This window comes from Mustelus asterias, chromosome 20 (genome assembly GCF_964213995.1).
Source record: "Mustelus asterias chromosome 20, sMusAst1.hap1.1, whole genome shotgun sequence".
Taxonomy (NCBI): Eukaryota; Metazoa; Chordata; class Chondrichthyes; order Carcharhiniformes; family Triakidae; genus Mustelus; species Mustelus asterias.
The window spans coordinates 69514525-69524407 of record NC_135820.1 but is presented as its reverse complement, the minus strand read 5'-3'; positions in this window follow the sequence as shown (position 1 = coordinate 69524407).

Sequence of the window (9883 nt, the reverse complement as noted above, 5' to 3'; positions counted from 1 at the left end):
ATTAGAGGGTATGAGCTATAAGGAGAGACTGGACAAACTAGGGTTGTTTTCTTTGGAGCGGCGGAGGCTGAGGGGAGGCATGATAGAAGTCTATAAAATTATGAGAGGCATTGATAGGATTGCCAGTCTTTTTCCCAGAGTTGAATTGTCTAATGAGGGCATGCACTTAAGGTGAGAGGGGGAAAGTTCAAAGGGGATGTGAGGGGTAAGTTTTTTAAACAGAGAGAGTGGTAGGTGTCTGGAACACACTGCCTGGGGTGGTGGTGGAGGCAAATATGATAGGGGCGTTTAAGGGGCTTTTAGATAAGCACATTAATATGCAAAGAATAGAGGGATATGGACCAAGGACAGGCAGAAGGGATTGGTTTAATTTGGCGTCATGTTGGACACAACATCATGGGCTGAAGGGCCTGTTCCTGTGCTGTACTGTTCCACGTTCTATGGAACAGTAAAAGTCCAAGCATTGTTTGTGAACACACACAGCCATACTAAACCAAACTGAAAACTAAACAACCCCCAATTCAGTTAAATCTGAAAACAAAACTCGACATTTTTAACCCTTAATATAACCCACAATTGATACAGTTATAGCATATCTCAAAGGGCATGGATGTGGCTTTATTTCTAGAAACTGATGTGTCACATCATTTGTCCAAGTCTGTCAATTGCATGGTTGTTATTGTATTGCTTAATGGCCTTCCATTTATATTCCTAGCAATTGAAACCTGCTTGTGCATCTCTTCTGGAGGTAGAAATGGAAATTTGGCAATCTCTATTTTCTGTTCATTGTTCGTATCTCTGATAGCAGCAGCCCTCTACCCCTCTACGTCCATTAGCTTTTAGCATAACATTGCAAGGATATTTTTTTGCCGCTCATGTGTAGTTAGATGCGGGATATTTTTCTTCTCAGTCAAGTTCCTGGCAACTGCTGTGCTGGTACTGGTGGTGCCAGTCAGTACTAAATTGTCGGGGTTTGCATTTCCATGAGGGCTCTTCCGGTCCTCTGTTGTAAACAGTGTTGTAATTCTGTTGGTGTCACCTTGCTGAGTTCTACTTTACCTTCAACTGTAGACCATAATCTATGATTGAATTCTCAGTGGCAGCAAGATCCTACAAACAGCAAAGCAATAATAACCAAGTGATCTGTTTTACTATGTTGATTAAGGGGTTAATATTGACAAGTGCACTAAGGATAACTCCCTTGATCTCTGAAAAAGTGCCATGAGATCTTTTACTTTAATCTGAAAGGGCGGGCAATGCCTCTTTTATAAACAACTCATCTGACAGACGGCACCTTTGACAGTATTGCACTCCTTCAGTACCGTACTGTTTAGATTTTCTTTGCTCAAATCTCTGGAAAGGAACATCAACCCACAATCTCCTGATTTAGAGATAGGCCATGGTGCAGGCTTGCTGCTGACGTTCATGCTCACATGAATAAAAATTACCAAGTCTGTTGAGAGGCAGCTCAGAGGGAATTACAACTCTTGTGTTAATATGTCATGTTAATTGATATCTTGTCATCTGTGTTCTTGCCATGTGTTTAAGGCTAATTCTGACATATGTCCCATCACATCAACTTCAGTGTTGCTCACGACCTAATCCTCGACTAATTTTCCCCTCTCATTTCTCTTTAGCTAATTGAAGACAAGTTAAAAAGAAGTTCAACAAAGCAGGTAAATTACTTTTAGATTCAGACACCTGTTTTGCTATGTAATCTTTGAAGTTCTCTTATATATATATATATATAAATGTATCAGCCCTTTACAGAAGTCTGTGCATAGGAAATTATAAAAATTAGTCACAAGATTACTTTTTGACAAATGAAGGAGCTGACTTTGGGACTAACGTTGTGAAGCAGAATACTGTCAACTGAGTTCACAGCATCCTACAGCACAGAGGAGGCAGTGGTGTGGTGGTATTGTCGCTGGACTCGTAATGGGCGGCACGGTGGCACAATGGTTAGCGCTGCTGCCTCACGGCTCCAGGGACCCGGGTTCGATTCACGACTTGGGTCACTGTCTATGTGGAGTTGGCATGTTCTTCCCATGTCTGCATGGGTTTCCTCCAGGTGCTCCGGATTCCTCCGACAATCCGAAAGGCGTGTTGGTTAGGCGCATTGACCCGAAGAGGCGCTGGAGTGTGGCGACTGGGGAAATTTCACAGTAACTTTATTGCAGTGTTAATGTAAGCCTATTTGTGACTAATAAGTAAACTTTAATCCAGAGACCCAGGGTAATGCTCTGGGGACCTGGGTTCGAATCCCACCAGGGCAGATGGTGAAATTTGAATTCAATAAAAATATAAATTCAATTAAAAGTCTAATGATGACCATGAAACCATTGTCAATTGTTGTAAAAACCCATCTGGTTCACTGATGTTCTTTAGGGAAGGAAATCTGCCATTCGTACCTGGTCTGGCCTACATGTGATCCCAGACCCGCAGCAATGTGGTTGTCTCTTAAATGCCCTCAGGGATGGGCAATAAATGTCTACATCCCATGAACAAATAAAAAAAAGAGGCCATTCAGTCCATCATTGCTCCTTAAAAGAACTATCCAATTATTCTCATTCTTTCCCCATAGCCCTAAAATAAAATAAGAAGTATTTATTCCGCTCCCTTTTTGAAGTAAGTTCCAGATCATATTAACCGGCTCCCCTCTGACCCTTCTACCCATTGTGTTAAATCTGTTCTCACTGGCTACTGACTGTCCTATCAGTGGAAACATAGAAACATAAAAACTAGAAGCAGGAGTAGGCCATTCGGCCCTTCGAGCCTACTCCGCCATTCATTTTGATCATGGTTGATCATCAAATTCAATATCCTGATCCCCTCTTCCCCCCAAATCTCTTGATCTGTTTAGCCCCAAGATCTATAATCTCTGGGGGCTAAAGTTGGGGAAACAGTTCCTCCCCAGTTACACCATCAAAACCCTCCTAATTTTGAACAGCTCTGTTTAACTCTCCGTTAACCTTCTATAGGCTGAGGCCGATCCAGTCATTTATGACTGTTTAGCAGATCTTTCTTGCTTTTATACAAGGATCAGTTGGCTTTCAGGACTATTCCCAGTTACACCAAGAATGAGCATGACAAATCATTTTCCTATACTCTGATACCTCCAATAGTATTCAGCAGAGAGCATTTTGAGGTCAAATTTCTAGGTGCCTCTCAATGGAATGAAATGTATATTATTCCTTCACTCTAGATAATGGTAGATTACAGAATAAGGAGGATATTACATTCTTGATAACCTTGAGAGAAGTATCAGCACAAAGTAGGGAGTATGTTATATTTTTGATAACCCTTATCTTACTGATCTGGAATAAAAAGGAGTTACACTCCTGAAAATTCTGGGATTATAATAAGTAGCATATTCCACACCTCATAAATCTGGGACTTGTACCACTACAGAATTGTCTCACTCCAGCTAATTCTGGGATTAAATTTCAATGTAAAATAAAATGTGTTACCCCTTTATTGATTCATCATAGAATCATAGAAACCCTACAGTGCAGAAGGAAGCCATTCGGCCCATCGAGTCTGCACCGACAACAATCTCATCAAGGCCTTACCCCCAGTACCCCACACATTTACCCCACTAATCCCTCTAACCTCCACATCCCAGGACACTAAGGGACAATTTAGCATGGCCAATCAACCTAACCCGCATATCTTTGGACTGTGGGAGGAAACCGGAGCGCCTGGAGGAAACCCACGCAGACAAACCCACCCACAGCTGTGAGGCAGCAGTGCTAACCACTGTGCCACCGTGCCGCCCATTGCTTATATACTTGAACTGTGTACCAGAATGGGTGGCATGGTGGCACAGTGGTTAGCACTGCTGTCTCACAGCGCCAGCGACCCAGGTTCGATTCACTGCCTGTGCGGAGTTTGCACGTTGTCTGCGTGGGTTTCCCCCGGTTGCTCCGGTTTCCTCCCACAGTCTGAAAGACGCGCTGGTTAGGAGCATTGGCCGTGCTAAATTCTCCCTCAGTGTACCTGAACAGGCGCCGGAGTGTGGCGACTAGGGGATTTTCACAGGAACTTCATTGCAGTGTTAATGTAAGTCTACTTGTGACACTAATAAATAAACTTTAAATTTTAAACAGTGCAGAATAAGAAAGATCTATTCCTGTTAACGGTGCTGCCTCTTTCTACTAATATACCATAAGGAATTGAATTATAAGATATTCAAGCAAAGATATCAGTAGCATGTTTAATAAAATGGAAACAAAACAGATGTTAATATTCAGGTGGGGAGGCCATTTATAAAAGAGATCTTCTCTCATTCACTTGGTGCAGTAGCTAATCTTTAAACCAAGCGGCATTAGAATATTCATCAAAGTTTGATGCTGAAAAATAACACAAAGTTAAAATCTTTATTTATTTCATTGTGCTGAAGGCACTTCTTTATACAAATTTGCACTTGTACAGTCCAACTCAACGTTCAAAATAACACAAGTTTACAGCATAAAGGGCCATTCAGCCCATCATATCATAAAATAGAATCATAGAGTCCTACAGTGCAGAAGGAGCCCATTCGGCCCATCGAGTCTGCCCCAACCACAGTCCCACCCAGGCCCTATCCCCATAACCCCATGCATTTACCTTAGCTAATCCCCCTGACACTAAGGGGCAATATAGCATGACCGATCCACCTAACCCACACATCTTTGAACTGTGGGAGGAAACCGGAGCACCCGGAGGAAACACACGCAGACACAGGGAGAACGTGCAAATACCACACAGAGAGTGACCCAAGCCAGGAATCAAGCCTGTGTCCCTGGCGCTGTGAGGCAGCAGTGCTAACCATTGTGCCAATATGGCAATGTCACTTTGCCAGAGCAATCCGCACCTGTCCGTAGACTGTCCTGGTCTCTTCAAAACCCTGTATCCTCATTTGAGATCTGCCGTTTTTGCATCAAAGTCATCGTTCAAAGCTGGGACCCAGTGTCCACTCACACTAATCTTCTCTTCTGCCTACAACCAACAAGCTTGTAAAACCCACTGTTGGCATTGCCTAACCACTAACTTTAATGTGATCAATCACTTTGGCACGAAGTTTCAGTAACATACGGAAATCTTCTCAAGGGCATAAGGGTCAAACTGTGAGGGAAAGACTGTGATCTGGATCCGTAGGAAGTAAAGTGAAGCTGCAGGACGGTGGGCACAGGAGGTCCAAAATGGTGGCCGTGGATCTGGAGAAAGAATGCTGTTTCTTCTTTTCTTCGTAGATAAATTCCAACTCTTGTAAAATTGTAGCAAAAGCTGTTTCCTTTTGTTCACAATCATGTGACATGTTAATATAAGTGACATTGAGTCACAGACCTTTACTACATTGAAAATGCTGTTTAGTCCATTGTACTTAACCTGATCCTTTGCCATTTCCCTGTACCTTTTTTAAATGTTCACATACACAAACAGTTTTATTTTGTAAACTATGAGGGATTCTACATCATTCTTCATTTCTGACAGGCTATATTCCACGTTGTAATAATTCTCTTACCTTTTTTACTATCCCACCCTCTCTCTTCATTCTATTGGCAACAATCTTTAAGAGGAGGCGATGGCCTCGTGGTATTATCGCTGCACTATTAATCCAGAAACTCAGCTAATGTTCTGGGGATCCGGTTTCTAATCCCGCCAGAGAAGATGGTGGAATTTGAATTCAATAAAAAATCTCTGGTGTTAAGTGGTTAGCACTGCTGCCTCACAATGCCAGGGACCCGGATTCAATTCCTGGTTTGGGTCACTGTCTGTGTGTAGTTTGCACATTCTCCCCATGTCTGTGTGGGTCCCCTCTGGGTGCTCCGGTTTCTTCCCACAGTCCAAAGATGTGCGGGTTAGGTTCATTGGCCATGCTAAATTGCCCTTAGTGTCAGGGGGACTAGCTAGGGCAAATGCTGGGGTTGTGGGGAGAGGGCCTGGGGGAGTGTGGTCAGTGCAGACTCAATGGGCCAAATGGCCTCCTTCTGCACTGTAGGATTCTGTGATCTAAGAATCTACTGATGACCATGAAACCATTGTTGATTGTCAGAAAAACCCATCTGATTCCCTAATGTCCTTTGGGGAAGGAAATCTGCCGTCCTTACCTGATCTGGCCTACATGTGACTCCAGAGCCACGGCAATGTGAACCGACTTGTGACACTAATAAATAAATAAATAAAAGAATATTCAAATTGTTAAATTAGAAGATAGGGTTCGATGAAGTGGGTGGAAGTGGGCTTAAGTGGAGCGTAACACATCAAATGGACAAAATCAACTTTTTGTTGACAAATCCTTTTATAAATCCCTCAAAGGGCAACTAGGGATGGGCAATAAATGCTGGCTAGCCAGCGACGCCCGTGTCCCACGAATGAATAAGAAAAAAAAAATGATGTGCCCTTACCAACCAGTGCGTTTTTTGTTTCCTATTTTACCACAATCGAAACTTTTCACAACCTCGAATGTGTTATCAGATCTCCAACTAACCTTCAAAGTGAAAGAATCCCTCTCTCTCCATCACTAAACCCTCGCAACCCGCATTATAAAGCTATCACTTGTGTTTAGTGTTGTAGAGACCTTGCATTTATCGCATGCTGCACCATCATAATGAAAGAAAAGGAAGGTTCAGCTTCACTGCTCTTTTTCCCTCTTCGAAATGACAACATACAATTTTTTCCTTGTTATTAATAATACAGTTCATATTAGTGATTTGCAACATATTAATAATACCTGACTTCAGCCCAATGATCAGTAACTGCAAACAAAAAAGCATGTTTTGAATAACAAAACATGACATAAAACTTTTGAATTGAATAATTTCTCTTATTCAAAAGGATTTATAAAAATAAAGGTCATTTTGTCCAACTGATGTGTGCCAGAAATTCCACTCTATCTTAGCCGACTTACACCCACTTCATCTAACCCTATCTTCTAATTAAATTATTCACCAGATTTAACAATTTCAATATCCTTTTACTTATTAGTGTCACAAGTAGGCTTACACGAACCCTGCAGTGAAGTTACTGTGAAAATCCCCTAGTTGCCACACTCCGGCACCCTTTTGAGGTAGACTTAAGCATTGCGGATCCACATAACCAGCATGTCTTTCAGACTATCAGAGGAAACTGGAGCTCCCAGACGATACCCACACAGACACGGGAGAATCGAACCGAGGTTCCTTGCGCTGTGAAGCAGCAGGGCTAACCACTGTGCCACCCCATATCCTGGTATGGAATAGAGTCATTTGTGTCATTCTTAAAAGGTTGGTGAAAGTTGGATTCCCAATTAACACACACTTCCTCCAAACCTTCGTGTGACTTCTGTTTAAATGGGAAATTTACTTTACTTTTTCTGGGCAAACAAATCCACCACCGGTATCCTGCAGAAGCCTCATGATCCTTGTGTTTTCTGATATTTCCTCTATTGTCAAAACAACTGTGTCCTATCTTTCACTTTATTTGATGCAATAATGTTGACGTCAGATTGTTAAGTTTGCAGCAAGCTCTCTTGCTAAAGTATGACATCGATATAATTCTGACATTTTAGCTACCTTTCCATATCTATCTCCTCCACCATCACCTCAAGGATTTCAGGAGTCCGATGGATCTTTCTGCATCAATATTGAGTGAAAATAAAACTGGTCATTGTGGTAGTACATCCCATTTCCTGGATTCAACCTGACCAACAGTTAAATTAGCATAAAAATTAGCAAAAGCAAAGACATTTGAATGATGCAGAATCCTGCATTCAGTGTCAGTCAAGGCAAAAGATTTATTGTTAATATCATACTTATAATGAGAGTGGCATGGTGGCACAATAGTTAGCATTGCTACCTCAGCACCAGGGACCCAGTTCAATTCCACGCTCGGGTAATTGAGGGCGACAGGGTGGCACAGTGGCTGGCGCTGCTGCCTCACAGCTCCAGGGACCCAAATTCGATTCCTGCCTTGGGTCACTGTCTGCACATTCTCCCCGTGTCTGCGTGGGTTTCTTCCAGGTGCTCCAGTTTCCTCTCACAGTCAGAAAGACGTGCTGGCTAGATTCTCCCTCAGTGTACCCAAAAATGCGCCGGAGTGTGGTGACTAGGCAATTGTCACAGTCACTTCATTGCAATGGTAATGTAAGCCGACTTGTGACACGAATAAAAAAACTTTAAAACTTTAAACTTTGTCTGTGTGGAGTTTGCACATTCTCCCCGTGTCCAGTTTTCTCCCACAGTCCAAAGATGTGCAGGTTAAGTGGATTAGAACATAGAACATAGAACATTACAGCGCAGTACAGGCCCTTCGGCCCTCGATGTTGCGCCGACCAGTGGTACCAATCTAAAGCCCCTCTAATCTACACTATTCCAATATCATCCATGTGTTTATCCAATAACCACTTGAACGCTCTCAATGTTGACGAGTCCACCACTGCTGCAGGCAGGGCATTCCACGCCCTTACTACTCTCTGAGTAAAGAACCTACCTCTAACATCTCTCCTATATCTCTCCCCCCTCAATTTAAAGCTATGTCCCCTCGTGCTCGCCAACACCATCCGAGGAAAAAGGCTCTCACTGTCCACCCTATCTAATCCTCTGATCATCTTGTATGCCTCTATTAAGTCACCTCTTAACCTTCTTCTCTCTAACGAAAACAACCTCAAGCCCCTCAGCCTTTCCTCATACGATTTTCCCACCATACCAGGCAACATCCTGGTAAATCTCCTCTGCACCCTTTCCAACACTTCCACATCTTTCCTATAATACGGCGACCAGAACTGTACACAATACTCCAAATGCGGCCGCACCAGAGTTTTGTACAGTTGCAGCATGACCTCCTGGCTCCGAAACTCAATCCCTCTACCAATAAAAGCTAACACACCGTACGCCTTCTTAACAACCCTATCAACCTGGGTGCCAACTTTCAGGGATCTATGCACATGGACACCCAGATCCCTCTGTTCATCCACACTACCAAGTATCTTACCATTAGCCCAGTACTCTGTATTCCTGTTACTCCTTCCAAAGTGAATCACCTCACACTTTTCCGCATTAAACTCCATTTTCCACCTCTCAGCCCAGCTCTGCAGCTTATCTATGTCCCTCTGTAACCTGCCACTTCCCTCCGCACTGTCTACAACTCCACCGACTTTAGCGTCATCCGCAAATTTACTAATCCATCCTTCCACGCCCTCATCCAAGTCATTAATAAAAATGACAAACAGCAGTGGCCCCAAAACAGATCCTTGCGGTACACCACTAGTAACTGAACTCCAGGATGAATATTTCCCATCAACCACCACCCTTTGTTTTCTTACAGCTAGCCAATTCCTGATCCAAACCACTAAATCACCCTCAATCCCATGTGTCCGTAAAACCACTAAATCACCCTCAATCCCATGTGTCCCATTGGCCATACTAAATTGCCCTTAGTGTCCAAAATATGTAGGTTAGCTGGATTAGCCATGGAAAATGTGTGGGGTTACAGTGATAGGGCAGGGGAGCAGGGCCTGCGTAAGGTACTCTGTCAGGGAGTTGGTGCAGACCCAATGGGCCAAATGGCCTCTTCTGCATTGTAGGGATTCTGTAATATTAATAATTTATATATTTTACACAGATTATGATTACGCCTGCCAATGAAGGAAAAACACCAATGAAAGAAATACCAATCAAAGAGATGTTAACCAAAGGTCTGAAATAATGCCAGCCTACACCATTTGATAACACTAATAATCTTCACTCCACTTTCGCAGTTGTCAATGCTCTCAAACTCAAAATAATTTTAAAAAAATACTTTGAAGCTATTATTCAACTGCAGCACGTGTCTAACTGAAGTTTCTTTAGGGATTGGTGGGAAAATGGGGTAAAGAATTTGTAAGTGTGCGAACATCTCCAGTGAAATAGCCAAGCCTGAGGTG